The sequence below is a fragment of the Emydura macquarii genome, unplaced genomic scaffold (genome assembly GCF_026122565.2).
Source record: "Emydura macquarii macquarii isolate MOO-44397 ecotype Brisbane River unplaced genomic scaffold, CSIRO-AGI_Emac_v2 contig_2897, whole genome shotgun sequence".
In the NCBI taxonomy this organism is placed as follows: Eukaryota; Metazoa; Chordata; order Testudines; family Chelidae; genus Emydura; species Emydura macquarii.
The window spans coordinates 25,252,956-25,272,702 of NW_027133034.1; the positions used below are offsets into that span (position 1 = coordinate 25,252,956).

At 40.6% G+C, this 19,747-nt stretch overlaps 1 long non-coding RNA gene across 1 annotated transcript; it reads left to right on the forward strand.

Annotated features, from left to right (window-relative positions):
* Window positions 1-8,270: 8,270 nt before the first annotated feature.
* LOC137166738 (uncharacterized) lies at window positions 8,271-10,107 on the forward strand. The gene is made up of 2 exons (XR_010923783.1): window positions 8,271-8,358; window positions 9,941-10,107. It is a non-coding gene; the product is annotated as an uncharacterized lncRNA (long non-coding RNA).
* The last annotated feature ends 9,640 nt before the right edge of the window (window positions 10,108-19,747 follow it).

The following is a 19,747-nucleotide window of genomic DNA, read 5'->3' on the forward strand; positions in this document are numbered from 1 at the left end:
CATTTTAACAGCAGTTATGAGATCCAGTCATATAACTCCTTAAGTCTCAAAAAGTCAGAAGGTTTATTATTAGTATTACATAGACAATATTAAAATGCCAGCAATCACCAGATCTTAAAATGGCAAATCTGGACCTCTTAAAGGGATTGAGGACTCAGGTAATCTTTAAAAAGTCTATTTTGACTCCAAGTATAGAATATCGGTCATTTACAGGAGATAAGACAGAGGCATGCAAAGGAAGAAAATCTTTAAATGAGAAATCCATCCATTACTTGTCACAGGCAGCTTTGGCCATGCATAAGTGAAAACTAAGATAACCCCTCATATGAGCTATTTATTAACAGGCCTTTAGATCTGATCCTGCACACACTCTTGCATGTGCTTAATTTTAAGCATGCGAATATGCTGAAGTATTCAGCTGTGTAAAGTTCAACACATGATTAGATGTTTACAGGATTGCTGTTTTATGGGAATTCAAATTTTAAAACATTATTTAATCTCTCCGTTTCTAAATAAAAACTATGCAAATACAAAAAAAAATCTAAAATAGAGATTTTTTTTTTTTTTTGAGCCAAGATGGAGATTCGGGGATAAAATTTATTTCTAACTGTGATCCAGGATGGGTTGTGGGAAAGAATTAATCTTCACTCTGTCATATCCCTCAGATTAATATCCCCTCTCCCATCCTTCATACATATGTGTATGTGATGCTAGTCAGAGCAGTAACAGTGTAATTAAAGTCTCTACAATACAAAGTGATACTAAAAATTCATGAATAATTGTTTCTAATGTTTGAAGAGCTTCCCGTTGTTATCCAAACATCTGTTTCTCTCTTTCCCACTAGCTCTGATAGCTTCCTTTAGATTTTAAATATGTGCTATTTAGTTTTTCTGAAGGGATGAGTTATATAATGTGACAAATTTTATCACATTCTCAGATATTAGTTTCATAATTTTTGTTTTGACTAATAAAATAGAAAGAAACTCAACTGTTCCCCCCAATGCTTTGAATGTCATATTATAACTTGTTTTATGTTCATAAATGTAAACAAATGTGGAGTTAGAGCTTCCAGATAATTTTTCATGAAATTAAGGCAGTCTTAGTCAATTTTTAATCCACCCATGAAATGTAGCAACATTTCTAAATAGCTTTATTTGTTTTAGGGGCCTCCATTAATATCTCCTGGGAAAAATTCTGCATGATCCTTATGCTATGGGAGCTCCATGGCTGCCTTAAGTGAAGTGGCAACAGTGGAGCAGGTGCACAAGGGAGTTTCCACATCCTTGGTGCGAGAGCCGTCCCTAGGCCCTGCACTTTGAGGGGCCCCGTTCCAGACCGAGTGGGATGCGGGTGGCTACAGCCTGCCTCCTGGCTGTGCGCCAGGACCTGGCAGGAACCAGGCTGTGGCATACCTAGGGGGCCAGGCCCCTGGGTGCTGGCCTGCGGGGGGAGGGCTGGGCTGGCCCTTCACTACACGCAGGGGGTTGATATTGCCTACAATGGCAATAACTGTTATAATCTGTCATTGTTTTGGGATTTCACATAATCTAGCATTTCATGTTGCATGAAACTGCCAACAGATTTCTAAGGCCTTTTTATGTGACAAAGTGGCATTGTTTTTGAACTGATAAGTGTGGAGCAGACTCTGTATGGACACTCTTATTTCAGTTTAAACCAGGTTTATTTCAAGTTATCTTAAATCAAGTAGGAATTAGTTTAAGATAAAGCACTAAGTAAGCCACTCTTAAATCCCTCTGTGGATTCTTTTATTTCAATTTAACTAAACTAGTTTAAAAACCAATTTAAGTTAAAGCAGTATAACTGCCTCGTGTAAACAAGGTCTAATACATACAATGTAATTGTCTTCCAAGGAATGCACACAATGGTACCATATATTCTTCACTCACTAAATCATCATTTCACTGCACTGCACCATTTTCATTTTAAAAATAGTAAAATCATAATGTTATGAAGCTATCACTAATGCATGATTTTATGATTTTTTTCTTGAGCTACTGAGTGAAAACTACCCTAAACTGTGCTACATTTGTACTAAAAAATATACATTGGTGCATATGGAAAAGGTATTTGCATGGGCAAAATAACACTGAGGGGCACAATTAACTCCTTTTATACTCAGAAATACCCCTTTATGGGCATACATTCAGGCTGGGCACAAAGAAATTTAGTTTTGAAAGTCTGGCATACTGTGCCACACACTTAAAGCAACACCCACAGATAACAACTTCTAGTCTTTTTTTTCCTTTTCTCTGGGTTGGATTGTTGGAGTTATGAAGGGGGGTTAAAACACAGTGAGGTGCCATTAGCACAAAAATGCAAAACTTGAGTGTGATGGAGAAGTGCTACTGCACTCAAAAAGACTGAGACAATTCTAACTTTGGGCTTGATCCTGTGAGGTACTGCATGCCTCCTAAGAGCCCTCAGCTCCCACTGTCTTCAGTAGGTGCTCAGCCTCTTGCAGAATTTAACCCATTTTTTTCTAAACTGGCTACCCATCAGTAACATTTCAGTTAGCTGTCAGATTATTCCACATAGTGTACCCAGATTTCTTCCAGTCAGAAAACAGTGGATTGTTCATGATGATGCTAATAAAATATCAAGGGGGATTTTAAAGTCTTAAACTTATATGGGCAACAGTTCTGTCTGTGTTTTCTTTCCTCCTGGATCTGTCTAGTTTATCCTCACGTGGGGGAAGGGCTCTTCCTTTGGTAGCTCTGTTTACCCTCAAACACTGACCTCCTTTGTAAAACACTTTGAGATCTAAATAAAAGCGAGGTCTTTATTACTTATTTTATCTATCTAAAATGTTTAATTTTAAAGGAATTGTTTAAATCTGTTTGACTATTCATTCCTCTCTTCTCTTCAAGACCTATTTTATTCTGAGTTTTGCCTTTCCTGTCACCTACTGCTTTTCCTCTCTCTGCTCAGTTTCCCTTCATTATTTTTTCCTCCATTATTATATGCAAGCTTTTGGTTACATACAGGGATCCATGGGTCAAATCCCCTACTTAGTGGAGAGCTTACAGTGGCTGCAGAAACTACAATAGTCCCTTGGCTGCAGCCCCAGTAACGCCACTAGCACTTCTCTTCCCCCTTCCCCTACCCCCCCCCCCCCAATGGATTTCTCCTCCCACATCTGTCTCCACAAAGAATCTTTACACACAGAGCTTTTAACACAGACTTTGCACGGGGAGAGATAATTTGGCCCTATTTTCTCCTGGAACGTCAGCCACTAGAATCCAGGGTAATTTGAATAATATGCAGTACCGTTTCTGCATCCTCTTTTCATAATATACTAAATATGCTGCAACACATAAACCTCAAGAAGTGGAATAAGAAATGAACTTCAGTCTAAATGCTGACTTTCCAGGCTTTTATAGGCTTAAATCAGCCCCTTACTCCTGATTGTTTAAAGTATCATGCAAGCTTTTTAGCTGCCTGGCACCCATTAAAGTCAGCAGGAGCTGAAGAGTTAAACTCTGTCCCTTTAAAAAGGTAGGTGCTACTGTTGCTTTAACTAATTTTTTTTCATGATTGAACAATAACATGTATGTTGAAGATTAGGCTGCAGAGATACCTCTCCCATCATTTTTACACATTTCATTCAGCCCTTTTTGCAGCATGGTGTTGGAGAAAGAAAAGACATTAGAAGGTCGTGCTTCCAAAGATCAAACTTCCCATTGTTCTTTGAATAAGAGATTGTATGCGAGTACAGAGCTTTGCATAAGAATTAGTCCTCTTCCTTGTATAAAGTCAGCTATTTTCAGCTCAGTGCAGCTACTTCGATTTCTTGGTTGTAACTATGGCAATACGATTAAATGGCATTCAGTAAAATTCATTTTACAAATTAGCATGGAGGGGTGTCCGTGACACAAAGAGGAGCAATGCAAAAACGCTATGGAATGAAACTGAAATGGAATCAGGATTCAGAATACTCCTCACACTAATGATTGTCAGATTCCTCCGGCACCATCTGCTAGTTTCAGAGTGATATACAGTTAGCCCCAATAAACACAATGGGATCAATGTGCCTGATGGGATATATTTCCTCCTTTTTTTTTAATTGCACCCCACTTTTGCATTTGGAAAGTGCACTTTAACCCCATTTTGACGTGTTTGCCGATTTCTTTGATCTGGTGCTTTTATAACATTAGCAGTCAAATCAATTTCACTTTCATTATGGTACAAAGCTCATTATGTTCTGGGGGGGGAAAAGTTTTGCTTTAGGCCTCGGGCCATGTTATAATGAGGATAAGAATGAACGTTGGTGTGCTATACAGAGTCTGCCTCTCTACCTTTCTGCTAAATTGTTCACTCACTATTCAATAGAATGCCAGGCCTCAATTTGCACACACTAAAGACTGCTTCCTGAACTTTTGCTTCATTTGTAATAAATCTGGTTTTGATCATATTTCATTATGAATGAGTCTTCTGTCTGGCTATAGCCTTTTCTTTTCTTAACGATACATGCAAAAACAAAGTCAGAAGGAAGGGAATTTTAGATGCATATTTTTCAAATATTAAATATTCTCCCACCCCCACCTCTAATTTGTTTGTTCAAAGGAAACTTTTCTTTAAAGCCCTCATACAATTAATTTATTAAAAAAAAAAAAAAAAAAAAAAAGTTCTTTGATTATATTTTTCTTTCATGAATATATTGATCCAAAAAAACTAAAACAGGCAGAAAACAGTGGAGCTTTGTGGTTTTGTTTTTTAAAGAAAGTTTTTCCTTGATCTTTCCAGTTTAGTTTTGTACATTATTTAATCAGAAGGAACCAATCCTGCAATCTTTGGGCATACTGGATGAAATTCATCTCTGAACACAAAGCCTATGCACTATTCAAATCCCAATTGAGTCCTTAAGTATTGCTTTAAGGCTTGTGCTGACCCTCTGCACAGAGGTGAATGGAACTCCTGTGGGATGTTTTGCCTGCATAAATACCTACATAGGAGTTTTGCCTCCATAAACAATTTTCCGAAGCCTTTGTTCATGTAGTAAGTAGCTAAATAAGATTACCCACATGATTAAAGGCTGCAGGATCAGGTGCCTAGTGGGGAAAGTAGCAGATCCTGTAATCCCACACAGCACTATTATTACTATCTGGTAAGGTCACCTTCAGAAACTGAAGTCTGATTGTTTAGCTGTTTTAGGGCCCAATCCTGAGGTCAAAAAGACTTGTAGGTGCCCAGCACTTTTCAGAATTAGGCCATTGCTGTCTGAGTGACCATACAGACTGGCATGAATAAATGTTCTCCTACTTGCTACGTTTTCCCTGCAATACTTTCCTGCGAAATTATTTAATTACAAATCCTCTTTGAAAGCCAAGAACAGATAAATTACTTTAGTAGACACGTAATGCATTATCAGAATTGCTTGAGTTTCTTGTCAGGTAGGAAGCACAAACTATTGGGGTGGAAATTTACTTGCTTTCACTACTAGTTACCTAAATAATTGTTTACAGTTCTGAATGAAAACAAATGAATGTTTCCATATAAATAACCATAACCAGTTTCCTTGCCAGCAAAACACACTCCATTTGGCCACATAGAGAGCACTAGTTACACAGTAGCTCCAAAATTGGTCTTTTTTAAATGGCTTGTTCCACAGGATAAAAAAGACCTTTTTATGCAGCATAAGCAAGAGATAGCAGTTACCATGTTAAACTTACAGCTTTTTTGCAAAACAGGATTCAGCAGTTTGTTTAGTTAGCTGTGAATCTCTGAAAACGAACACACTAAGGAACCAATTCATCTTAAACCGGATATGTATGATAAGCAGGCAGGGGGTATAATGAAATATGACAGCAAAGTGATGACGACACATATACCAGATTACTAAAATCTGTACAATATCTGGTTCCTGTGTTATTCCAGGGCAGAGAGTGGAAATGAAGTTGAGCAGCGGGAAACCTGAAACCTAATCCTGTAATTTAGCAGGTAATGTGACATCAGTTCTGGTTTCAAATGCAAGAGATTAAAGGATTGGGTAGAACTGTAAAGCCCCTCTCTTTCCCAGGGAGGAAGAGCCTCATGCTTAAGCATGCTTCAAAATACAAGGAATTGGTATGAAGGAGGCTGAACCAGTGCTATCATGTATACTGCAGCTATTAAAAACTTGGCTTTGGCCAATAACTACCCCACAGATGTTATCACAGGCTTAGATCACCCCTTCCTGAGGAAATCCCCTGGGATAGAACCTGTGGGAAGGGTTCTTCAGGCATTCCCTCTTGGAACTTTCACTAAATCATTCCATTGTGGAGGAGAGATTTGACCTCTCCAAATGAGGAGCAGTTCAGCCTCCAAAGCTCACCGGTCCAATGGCTTCTTCAGGTGTCCGGATCCATATACCTAGGGGTGCTGCTTCTCTGCAACACTTCTAGGGCCTTCCTGCTCCTGGGCACTGCAAGTTCATTTGAACATCATTGCTAGAGGCTCCTAAACCAGGAGCCCCAAGAGCCCCCTTTAGGGAGTATCACAAGCACAGAGTGGAATTCTGAAGCTTGCCCATGTAATTCCTCAACCTCCCTCTTCCCAGCCACAGATCACCAGTTTAGTGGAGCGTTCCTACTTCATCCATCTGGGATAGGGGAGAGCCATGAGAAGAATCTTATGTGGAACTGTGGTATCTGAGAGGCAAGTATGTGGTAACAAGTGGCAAATGCTGACTTTTTAATAGTGACCACTGTGACCTTGGGTACTGGGAAATCATGGGGACTCAGCCACAATTTATGCTCCCCTTCCTCTGACTGGTGGGGGTTCTGTGTAGCATAAAGGTGATGTATGCAGTCTCAAGGGTTCTGTTGTACACAGGAAGCTTCACCGGCTATTGACCTCTCTGATCTTTCAGGGGACTATGAATGGCATTAGCTGCATGAGGTTGCAAAAAATCATACCCTGCCCCTTAGGAAAAGGTGTAGGTTACATTTACAAAAAAAGAGGCTGGGACTAGGATTTTTTTTTTTTAAGCCAACCAAACTTTCTAATAAAACCTTGAAGTTTAATGGGACAATCAGATGGGCGTATCAAGAACCTAGTTAAATGTTGATTGTTTCTCTCCTTTTCCTTTGTGAATGCACTAACTGTGTTTCATAATGCCTGCCTCTGATTGAGGGGAATGCCGAAGTGTAATAGGAGCCTGTGGATAAGGTTTACTCTCCTGTTGTCTTCAGCGCTGGGAGAACAATGCACAAATGAGTCATTACTTAGCTGACAATATAGCAGATCAGAAGTAGCTGATGTTTATCTCTGATTAGGAAGGCATCACTATAGTTTTTTTTACCTGAGCAATTTAAAACCTTTCCTTTAATCAGAGAGAAAGGGGAAGCTCTGCTGTTTCACTGAGTGAAGGATATTCCTAGAGTTACTGAATACTATAAGATCAGAATTTCCACTTGCCCTTGAAACAGTTTCAAGTTGTCCTGTTCTTGTGTGCTAGAATTGCTTGCACCAAGAAAATATTTCTCAATAAAGCCTGTCCATCCTATACTTTGTATTCAGATATTTCTCCTGGGAAATGAGAAATATCTGGGTAGTTGAGTTGCAACTGTGTAGAGCAGAAGGAGAGGGGTGAATGACTTCTGCCCCCATATGGATAAATACATTCTGCCAACCTAAATTCCTCTGGCACATTAATTGGCGCACAAACTCCTGTGTATAATTTATGTAGTATTGCTGGAACTGTTGTAATGGCTGACTCCTCCCACCGGGCTAGTGGAATTGTAGCCGTGGATGAAATGAGTACCACCACCCGGTTTGTTAAGAGATCATTTATAGCATCTTTTGGATTTATAAGATGTTCAGATACCAAGGTGATGAGCATGTAAAAACTGCATAGACAGATATGTTTTGTCATTCTGTAAAGTGCCTTGACCCATATGAAAGGAGCTATATAAATATGTTTAAAGGTTGAGTTTTAATTAAGTTACAAGGAAAATTATTGAACTTATGAAAAGGATTCAGGAGTGGAAATGTCAAGTATTGCTCATACATGAGGGTTTCCTGGTGCACAATGGGACATTCAGCAGAAACAGTCTAGTCTAACGTCTTCTTGGACACAATTGCTATAAATGGGCTTGTTTTCCTCTACTACGAATGTGCAGGTGAGTTCCTCTTTAAAGGCCCAAACCATTTTGTCAGTCTGGTGGTCTAGTTATGACTTGGGAGATCTGAGTTTACCTGGATTTGGTTTCTTTCTGTCTGGCTGATAGTGGTTTGAAGTACTATGGCAATGCACTCAGCTCCTGAGGAGTAGAGAATACCCATCTGGCCAGCTCCAGAGTAGTACTGATGCAGACTGCATGGAGCCTTTTCCAGCCTCCTTCCTTGGAAAGCTGACTAGTAAGTTTTTTGAGAGTGCATGATTAATAAGAAAAATGGGGTGGAGGGAATGCTCATATGGAGGACGAGGGAGACAGTGAGGAGTTGGGACCCATAAAAAGAGATTATGGGTAGAGCTGAATACAACACCTGGGGGAAATAGATGTCATGGCATACACTTCCATTGCATCAGTAGCATCATAGCCTTCAAACACATGTTAATGATATTACTGCTTCTTTCTCTACTTTTCATTCTCATCATCATTGCTGATGTAGTGGCAGCTATTCACTCCAGTCATTGTCTGAGTGCAGTGCACAGGTCACTGATGCTTCCATTAAGAATGGGATGTTTCATGAGGACAATGCTGGAGGAGTCCAACTCTGCAGGTGCTTATTATAGTTATTGCAACAGAGCTCAAAGGCCCAATTCAGGATCAGTGCTCCTGTAACAGAGTGGTATGGGTCGGGGGGCTGCCAGCCCTATCCAATTAACAGACCTTGCTGGGAAGGGGTCTGGAGATCCCTAAAAAGGATAGAGAGAGAGAAGACGGTTGGAAGAGAGCTGCAGGAGGGAGGCTGGCCTACAGGACTAGCCTTGAGTAGAGAGAATGGCGCAGAGTGAAAGGCCTCTGGGCCCACTGGAGCCTGCATGGGTCAGGAGAATAGCTTTGGTTTGTGTTACTTGTGAGGTGTGTTTTGTTTGAATTAATAAATTGTACCCTCCGGGAATGGCCTGAAAGAGATCTAGGGAGGAGTTTTTAATCCTTCCTGGGCTTGAAAAAAAGGCTAGCAACCAAGAGCTCCACTGTACAAACACATATAAAGACACAGCCACTGCCCTGAGGAGCTGCCCTGATTCAGTGTGTGAAACTGTACATATGTTTTCTCATGGAACTTTTGCATGCTCCTTTCAGCCTACTGGAGCTGCTGTTTGCAGCAGAGTGATCCTGTTGATCACTATGTCTTGCCCAATTTAAATTCCATTGCACCCACTCAGGAGCCTGTTTACTGGCAGGCCAACAGGAATTCTGGCACTCAATTTACTGCCATCCTCATTGCTGATATAGGAAGGTTAGGGGGGAAAGAAAATTCACTTCACACTGCTATTAAGCATGTGGGATAGTTGTTGGATGACTTCTAATGCTGTATGTGTCTCACCAGCCACAGGGCCAGATTTCAGGGGTGAAATCTGAGCAGGGGGAAGGGGGACTTCTATATTGCAACAGCAGCATTATTCAACAGAAGGCCTCACTGTCTGTACGTTTTTACATACGATTATGCTTGGCCATTGGTTGTGGGGGCAAAGGAGAGGGAAAAGTATGGCAAAAGGAACACATTGCACTTCATGCACCCTGCCAGGCAAGGTCCAGGTATAATTACAGTTACTGCACTCATGGGAGTGCAAAGAGGACACACTCCCACAGAGGACATACTCCACTCCCCCACCCCCCCCAAAAAACAGGGCGAGATTGGTGGCCCCAATTCCTCCTGACATGTGGCTGGTGAGACAAAGGCAGCTGGGAGACTAAAGGAGTTTGTCATCTGAGTTTGACAGCGGAGGGAGGTAGAGTTGTGTATTTATTTTTGTTTCGTTAACTTGCAGGTACTCTGTCATGGAGGGAAACTGCATCTCGCCAGTGCTACTGCTAGCTCTTCCTTCTCTGCCTTTACCTGGGGAGGCCCCTACCAAAAATTAAACCTCACCCTATAGAGTTCCACTCAGGCCCTCATCTTGACCTGCTGGGACTGTGGCATCCTACTGGAGCTGCTGTTTCTCCCTGTCCCCTCCCCTGGCCACCTCAGAAGTAGACAGTGTTCAGTCAACCACCTGTCCATCGAGGTGAAGAACTGGTATCCTGTACTGGCAACCAGAGGTGAGGGGCAGATTTCAGTGTCTGTGGAGGAGAAGCCAGTCACCCGCAAGACTGGGAGGCTCATGGCCACTGCACCTGAGAGGAGGAGACATAGGGTGCCGGGAGTCAGGGACTCCCTTCTGATGGGATCCTTCTGCTGACCTGACATGATGTCCCAGGAGGTGATCTGCCTGCCTGGAGCTTGAATCTGGGACATTAGAGAGGTTGCTGAGGCTCATCTATCCCTCTGTTCACTACTCTATGTTGCTCATGTGGGCACTAATGATACTGCCAGGTCTGACCCTAAGCAAATCAATCGTGACTACAGGGCTCTGGGAGCAAGGGTCAGGAGTCAGGGTTGCCGATTGTGTTCTCATCCATCCATATCGTTAAAGGTAAGGGCCCAAGCAGGGACACGTGCATTCTGGAGATGAATGACTTTCTGTGTAGAGAGTGTCAAGGAGAGGGTTTCAGTTTCCTGAACCATGGGACGCTGTTCTGCAAAGGTCTGCCTCAGAGATGGTGTCCATCTGATCAAGAAGGGGAAGAGGTTCTTTATGCACCAACTCACCAACCTAGTGAGGAGGGTTTTAAAGATGTTCAAAGGACACAAGTGACAAAAGTCCACACCAAATATAAAAGGGCAACCTTGGCAGAGGGTTAGATGTTGAGGAAGACATGGAAAATTACAGTAGGGTTATTAAAGCAACAAAAGAGCAATCTGGGAGGGGTATGAAAAGATAGATTTCATGATTGGAAGGAAAGAAAGGAGTGAAGAGTAGAATAAGGACAATTGATTTAAAAAAACCAGACTTTAACAAAAGCAGAGAACTTGTAGTTAAGGGAATCTAAGGGAAAAGAATGTTCAGGAGAGCTGGCAGTTTCTCAAGGAGACAGTATTAAAGGCACAACTGCAAACTATCCCAATGCAAAGGAAAGACAGGAAGAATAGTAAGAGACCAATGTGGCTCCATCAGGAGCTTTTTAATGACCTGAAAATCAAAAAGGAGTCCTACAAAAGGTGAAAATGTGGACAAATTGCTAAGGAGTACAAAAGAGTAGCACAAACATGTAAGAACAAAATCAGAAAGGCTAAGGTAAAAAATGGATTATACCTAGCAAGGGACATAAATGAAATAAGAAAAGGTTCTTAAAACACATTAGGAGCAAGAGAAAAGTATAGTCCTTTACTAAGCAGGGAAGGAGAGCTTAATAACTGATGAAATCAAGAAAGCTGTTGGTTTTAATGCCTATTTTGCTTCAGTCTTCACTAAAAAGATTAATGATGACCATATTCTCAACACAATTAATATTAATAACAAAGAGGAAGGAATCCAGGGTAAAATGGGGGAAAAGCAGGTTAAAGAATAGAGTTATTAAAGTTGGTGTGGTCTGATGAAATTCATCATAGAGCACTTAAGGAACTAGCTGAAGCAATCTTGAAACTATTAGTAAATATCTAGGAGAACTTCTGGAGGATGGGTAAGCTCCCAGAAGAAATGGAGAAGGGCAAACACAGTATTTATCTTTAAAAGGCGGACCAAAGAGGACCAGGGAATTATAGACCAATCAGCTTAACTTGGATATGTGGAAAGATAGAATAAACAATTTATAAACATCTGGAGGACTATAGCATAAGGAATAGCCAGCATGGATTTGTCAAGAACAAATCATACCAAACCAACTTAATTTCCTTCTTTCATAGGGATGGGGGGGGAGAGTAGTAGATGTAATAGATCTTGATTTTAGTAAGGCTTTTGACACCATCCCACATGACATCCTCATAAACAAACTAGGGAAATGTGGTCTAGATGAAATTACGAGAAGGTGGCTGCACAATTTGGTGAAAGACCATACTTAAAGAATAATTATTGATGGTTCACTGATAAATTGGGAGTATGTTCTAGTGGGGTCCCACATGAGTCAACACTGTTCAGTATTTCATTAGTGACTGAGATAATGGAGTGGAGTGTAGGTTTATAAGATTTGCAGATGATACCAACATGGGAGGGGTTCAAGCACTTTGAGGGCAGGATTAGAATTCAAAATTACCTTTATAAATTAGAGAATTGGTCTGAAATCACCAAAATGAAATTTAATAAAGACAAATCCTAAGTACTTCACTTAGGAAGGAAAAATCAAATGCACTGAACTAGTCTGGCAGTACTGCTGAAAAGGATCACAAATGGAAGATGAGTCAATAATGTGATGCAATTGCACAAAAGGCTATAAAATTCAGGGGTGTATTAACAGGAGGGTTGCATGTAAGACTAGGGAACTAATTGTCCTGGTCTACTCGGCACTGATGAGGCCTCAGCTGAAGTATTGTGTCCAATTCTAGATGCCATGCTTTAGGAAAGATGTGGACAAATTGGAGAAAGTCTACAGGAGAGCAACAAAAATAAGGGTACCGTATTTCCCCATGTATAAGATGCACCTTTTTCCAAAAAATTTGGGGTCTAAAAACTGGGTGAGTCTTATACAGTGGTTGTAGATTTTTTTTACTTGCATTTATGATGAATAAAACTTGAGTTCAGTAACTTTATGTAATACATTTTTTTTCAAATTTCGGGCCCCAAAATTAAGGTGCATCTTATACATGGGGAAATACGGGGTATGTTGTTTCTTGAGAAACAAAGGCTGAGTGGGGACCCAATAAGTCTCCAAGTATGTTAAGGGCTAGTGCTCTGTGTGCCAACTCTTTCTGGGAGGAATTATTGGTTCCTGAAACAACAATCCTGCCCAGCTTCTGCCGGGACTGTAAAAATCCACACAATCATTAATGCAGGCTTCTGCTGATTGGGGACAATCTGGCCCATTTCATGTAATCTGTTGCTCAAGCTGAGTGAGTACTTCACTCTGCCCTGAGTTTGTGACCTTCAAGTACTGAGTAAGAAACAATGTGGTATGTGATGGAGGCTTTGTCCCCTATTGTCCTGTGCATGCCCCAGAAACGATTTTTTTCATGAATCCCTATAAAAAGAGAACCAGAAAATGAGCCACTTTCCCACAAAATTGTGCAAGCGCCACATTCAGTGGAAAGTAGATTTTTGCATGTTTCCAGGCCAAAAAGTAACCTTCTGGAAATTTGCAGAAAAGTAAAATTTAAGGGGAATACAACTGTCTGGAACACAAAAAAAAAAAAAAAATACGCATGCTGATTTCCCCACAAAAATTGTTGTCCCTTTCATGCCGCTGTAGGAATATAATCCACACTGATCATAGGGCCTGTGCTCCACTTAACTCCCCCATAAGCCCCATTTTGGGGATGTAAATAGCAGAGAGGCTTCTCCACAGGGAGACTTCAAAGAAAGCCACAGTGTGACTGTATAGCATACTAGCTTGCCATGCAGTAAGTGTTGTCCTTGCCATGGTGCACTAAAAATTCTGTAGTATATTTTGACATCCTGCTGTTTGAAACAGCAGTAAGTCAAAGCACACTCTGGAACTTTTAGCACACCTTAGCTGGTTTCATGTGGCTAGTTAGGACACAGCAAGCTTGAGCACTGTAGATTTGCACCCTGGCTTGTTGTGCACTAACTGCCTGTGTAGACAAGCCCTTAAAGAGTGGGTAGCCATTATGTGGGCCCACTACACAGGAGAGAATTCCACTGTGAAAAAGCAACACAAAAATGCTTACTAATGGGTTCTCCTGAAATCTACCAGTGCCCCAGCACCCACCGCTGATTACAACTAGAAATAGTCCCAAGATGTAGGTCCAAGTACAAATTTCCCCAGATTTTGATATTCTGATGCAGGTTTGTGGTTGGGTCAGTTTCTAAGTGCAACAAAAAGGCAAGGGTTGGGTGGGCAATGAATCTTACCAGAGTGTGTTGTCAGTCTGGCAATTGTCATTAGACTGCTAGAGAATGAGATCATTTTCTCTAAGAGGCAGTCAGCTCAGAAATGTCAACCAACTCAGAAAATTAATTCTTGCAGCTGCTTTATGTTGGCTTCTGCATATTGCTAAAGGAGATGGATAATATATTTTATTATAGGGGATATGTTATAGATTGTGCTGTTTTAAATATTACATTTTAGTCATCATCCAAACTGAATGTGTTTTGTTTTTAGAATCCTGGTGAATAAAATGTAATGTAAGCTGAAGTGAAAGGCTAAAATGTAATCTCATCAAAAGCAATAACATTTTTTGAGCCAAAATGTTCTCATTTGAATCGTTTTGTTGTTCTGATTTATTGAATGACTTCTCTCATCTGAAATCTTTAATGACATTAGAAATTCACTGATGCATTCATAAATCAGTTGAAATTTGAAGAAAATGCTTTGCCTTCATTAGTTTGGGACACACTGTTGCTGCATTTCTCTCGACAGCTGCCCAGAGAAATAAGATAGAAATTGTCTGTAGAGATGTAAAGAGATTCCATATTCACCAGTGAAAATCTTGACTAGGGCTTGTGACCCATTCTGCCATATAAAACTGAACTAACTTCAGGGACATATACCAGATTGCAGAAAAAATATCCTCAGTTTTCCAGTAATGAAAATTCTTGCTAAGTACTAGTCCCGTATAAAACAAGAGATGTGGAAGTATTGTGGATATTACAGTCTGGTGTAGATCGTTGTAAATCAACAGCTGACTTTCAAATGGGTAACACTTTTTATTACCCAGAACAACTGTAGATATTCCATTGGGCCAAAATTTCTGCAAATGTAAATTAGCTCGTTGTAGGTGTAAAATGCTACAGCCGATGGGAGTGAGTGGAGTATTTGCACTTGGTAGCATTTTACTCAAACTTTGCATTTGTTTTGCATGGGTGTAAATGACAATGCATGGTACAGGCCAGTGAAGACTCAAACCGGCTAAACAGATGTATGTTACCTTCATTACAGTCATTCATATATAATATTACATAATCAAAAATGTATTTCCTACCAATTTCTTTTGTAAAAAGAAATTTGATAGATGAAACCACAAGGAGAAATAGTCTCGTCTCTAAGCCTTTTGCACCCCTCCTCATTCATCTTGCTATAGCTTTTCTGTTCCAATGTGTCTCAGCTTCAGTATTTTTACTCTTATGATATTAGCTATTTTTTCTTATCCTATAACAGGATAATCACTGCCTCTTTTGGAAAATCCTTTTTTTTTTTTCATTTGAAATTGCAGGATACCTTGAATCCAATATGTGATTTTCCTACCCAGAACATATTTCTTTTCCAAAAGTAATATAATGAAATGCAGTGATTTTCCAATAGATAGTTGTATAGTTTGTGGCAACTGAATTCATTTCCCTTCCTGATTTCACTCGGTATTGACATTACAGGTAGTTTACATGTCAGTGATGACGATGCTTCCCTTTTCTATTTATCTTTTGCGACAACCTTGTATGAACATATTTCTTATCAGATTCCGCTTACTGAGCGTAGATGACAAACTACTAATTAGCTTCCTGTGCCATTGGTTATAAATAACATCCAATAACAATCAGTAATGTCCACTCTGAAATTTGCCAATCTTGTTTCCTCTTCTATGACATGAAAGATTTCACTGGAAGTACCTTTGCCTTATCTGAGACTCCAAGCCATTTATCATCGAGAACCAGGGCTTTAATCAGCCAACCTTAATAGCCATTGGCTTTGTTACAAGCAGTAAGTATATACCTTCCATCTTCAAGTGCTTGACTTAACATTCTCTAATTAGGCAGAAAGAGACAATTTCTGTAATAAAGGAAAAACTATGAGAGTTCAAAATCTTTCATATAGCAAAAAAGTTGTTTATCCAGCACCAAGAAAGACAATTACTATCCTTGAATACCTTTGGCTTTTTGCCTTCATGATACTTATATTAATATACACCATGCAATACCTTTTGAAATAGATTATTTATATTAAGGTAGCAGCTAGTGAAAGAGCAGGGCCCCTTTATGGTAGGTTCTGTTTAAAAAAAAAAAAAAAAAGCAAGAGACAGTCTCTACTCCAAAGAGATTGCAGCCTACATAGACAAGGCAGACAAAGAATGGAGAAAGGAAGCATCATCATTATTATTATTTACATTTTACAGATGAGAAACTGACATACAAAGAGACTAAATGGCAAATTCTGTCCTGTGTCAGAGCTCTGTTCAGTACCACACTATAGGGGACAAGGTGTCTGGGAGCTCTGGTTTCCTGATCCTGAGGGCCACACCCAGCGCCAGCTCCACTTAGAGTTGATGCTAGTCAGCTCTAAAATATGCCATTGGCATAGAGTTCTTGATGCTATGGAGAAACACTACTTCCTTCAACACTACCCATTTATTGTGGGTAGGGTCTTAAATCCACCCATCCATGCCTCTTTGTTTTACTTAGGCCTAATGACAATATAAAACCTAGAAAGACACCTTTAAAAATGATAAACTGGATTACTTCCCCCTAAGTTTCTTCTCAGAAGCTCCATTAGGAGGGGTGCATTCAGTTTCATACCATGTTGTCCTTTGTGTCTATATTTCTAGTTTCAGTGTATTTCCAGAACAATTCTCCCAAGATTTCCATGATTATTCTCTCAACAACCTCCACAGCCTGGATATCTGGGGTTTCTGACTGCTATCTACCAAAGAGAGACACCAGACTCCTACCTACTACAAGACTGAGTCATCAAAATGTCCTGTAAAATTCAGTCATAGACACATATGCATATTATAGTGTGTTCATTAATATATATATAGGGAGAGAGTGAGAAATGTACTCAAATGCCAGTTCCATCAATAGGCTATTTTCATATTTAATCACATATTGTCATTACTGTGTATTATATCTAAAAGAGCATGGGCAGGCATGACCTTTCTTATTCAAATTTCCATCCAATTTTAACATAGTTCTGCCTTTGATTCACATAAAATAGTTGTTACTAAAATTAGACTTAATAACAATAATGAATGTGAGCTTTATTCTGCATACAGCTCAATAGTCTTACCCTGATAACGTACTAAATTGGGAACTTTTTAGATGTTGTAATTTGGGAAGTTGTTCCTAGGCAAACACACACAGGGTAAACTTAATCTTTCTTCCTCAGGATGGGAGATTCCTTCCTGCTGCTAAAGTAGGGTCTAAGATTTCCTTTTCCAGGATTCTGATTTTTACTGATAGCAACTAACTTACTCCTTAAAACATGCAATATTCTTGATTCAGCCTGGACCTTGGCTGTGTGACCTGCCCTCTTAATTCAGAGCATCCTGTACGTAAAACTATTGTGTTCCACAGCATGTGTGTGTGTGGAGAGCAGTGTGGGTGTGTGCAAAAGTGCGTATGAAGAGAGCCTCTTTCATCGAGGTAGCTGCAGATTACCAGCTGGAACAGCAGACAGAAGCAAAACATTAAAGTCAAAGCAAGAAACAGGAAAAGAAGTTTGGCAGAAACTAGGGTGAAAACAAACACCTTTTTACTGACTCTAGCAAGAAAAACACACTGACATAAATCATTTGAAGGGGAAGTAGCATGTTCTCCTAACCAAATGTTCTTTCTGACCTCCAATCTTCATGGCCCTGCACACTGTGTAGTTGTTTACACCTGGGTGTAAATCTACCAAACCAAAATGTTCACCTCGCATAAGTTAGTGTTTTCTGTTTACCCTGCATTCACTCTAAACAAGATGCAAGGGAGTCTCAGGCCTATGAGATGTATGTATTATAAGATCTTATTCTAACTCACTACATTCTCACTGAGGAATAGCATACTATCTTGCATTAATAAAGCCCCAGTAACTTTAAGAGTTATATCAGTGTAAGTGAGAGCAGAATCAGGCCCAATGTATATCTCAATTACACCCACAAAACTATGTTAAAAATATTAAGGTTCCAAAGTTCAAAGATAGGAAATGCCAGAACTAGTTGCTTGTGCAAGTCTCCAGGTGCCATTCATTTGCCTTAACCAGGTGACCATCCTTTCTCTTCTTGCCTTTTCCTGACTCATTCACTAGACACCTTCCAACGCCTGCAACAAAAGAGGCAGGGGCTCTACAGACAACAGCCTCCTTCACTACATAACCCTGATTCAATCCCCCAGCAAGTCTATTCTGAACCAGGCAGGGTCCTGTGAAAATAAATTGTGATCATATAATGCAAGACTATATGAATGCATTGCACAGCAGCCTAAATGCTGGCATTTCCTAACTTTGAGTGCTTGACTTTGAAACTTTACAATTCTTTCAACTTGGTTTTTGACATCATTTTCAAGGTTTTCAAAAAAGCAAACAGAAATTCCATTATGTGGCATCATATTGATACCCACATTGGTCATCAGCAGGGCTGGAGCCTTTAGATCCACTGCTCATACCTCTGTTACCTAGCTAATGACAGTACTGCCAACCTCAAGTGTTTAAAAGGCTTGAGTCAGGACCCAAAAAAATCACGAGACTGGCTTAAAATCATGAGATTTTTTAAAAGAATAAATTTTGGATTCTTTTCATTTGACTTCTGTTTTCTGACCCGTTTGAGTGCACTCCAGTCATGTTTCCAAGCTTTTCTGTATAACCACAAAGGCAAACCACATACTGTTTTTTAAAAAGTGAAAACGGAGATTATTAGGTAATCCCTTGACTACAACATCTGAGGCTTTACCACAAACAGCAGGTATCACAACTCAAGATAAAATCATGAGTTGGAAACGCTAAAGCAATTGATAGCCGTAGTAGATTGTTATCCTGTATGTGCACCAGCCACTAAAGGGGGATGAGACACAGTTTGCCAGTGTGTTTCATCAATATTTGCTGACAGCAGAGCAACGGTGAATCTCAGGAATCTTCATTTCCCTTCCAGATTCTGAAGGGGAGTGTTTTTTCATGATCAAAGACCTGTTCCCTCCAGCCTGTTCCTGTCCCATTCCTGTCTCTTTCCCCCTCCCTACATGACCCCCTGATCCCAGTCCAAACCCCCTCACCTAGCCAGTCCCAGTCTTGTTCCAGTCTCCTTGGCCAGCCAGTCCCATTCTCTCTCCAGTGCTCCCTATCTTCTTCTTCTCACTCTGGCTCCTTGTTCCAGTCTACATCCCCAAGCTCCTCATCATAGTCTGGCTCCCAAAACACACCATGTTTCAGTTTCCTTGCCCAGCCAGTCCAAGTCTCTCCCCTCCCTCAACCCAAGCTCCTCATCCAGTCTCCCTCACTTCAGCTCTTTGTCCCTGTCTACTCACCAGGATCCTTGTCCCACTCTCCTAGCCCAGCCAGTCCCATTCTCCTCCTCTGACCCCAAAGGAGCCCTCCTCCAATCTTAACCTTCTTCACTCCTGTTCTCTCACCCCCTAGCTCCCAGTCTCCCCGCACAACACACCTACTTTCAGTCCCAATTTCTCCCCCACCTCAGGTCTGGAGCTGAATCAGAGTGCTTCCTGCTCCTCAATACCTGGGTGCTAGCAGTGGGAGCACAGAGAGACAGGCTCGCTGCTCTGAGTTCTCGTGCCCAACACCACAATGGCTGCTGGAAACAGCAAATGCACCGAACATGCGGCTTGGTCCCTGCAGCCGTGGGCTGGAGCATGCTCAGTACGGATTGTGTCTTCCAAGACTTTAACTGCCAAACCCTAAACAAACAGTCTCTACTGAGCATATGTGAACTGTGATTTTTCAGA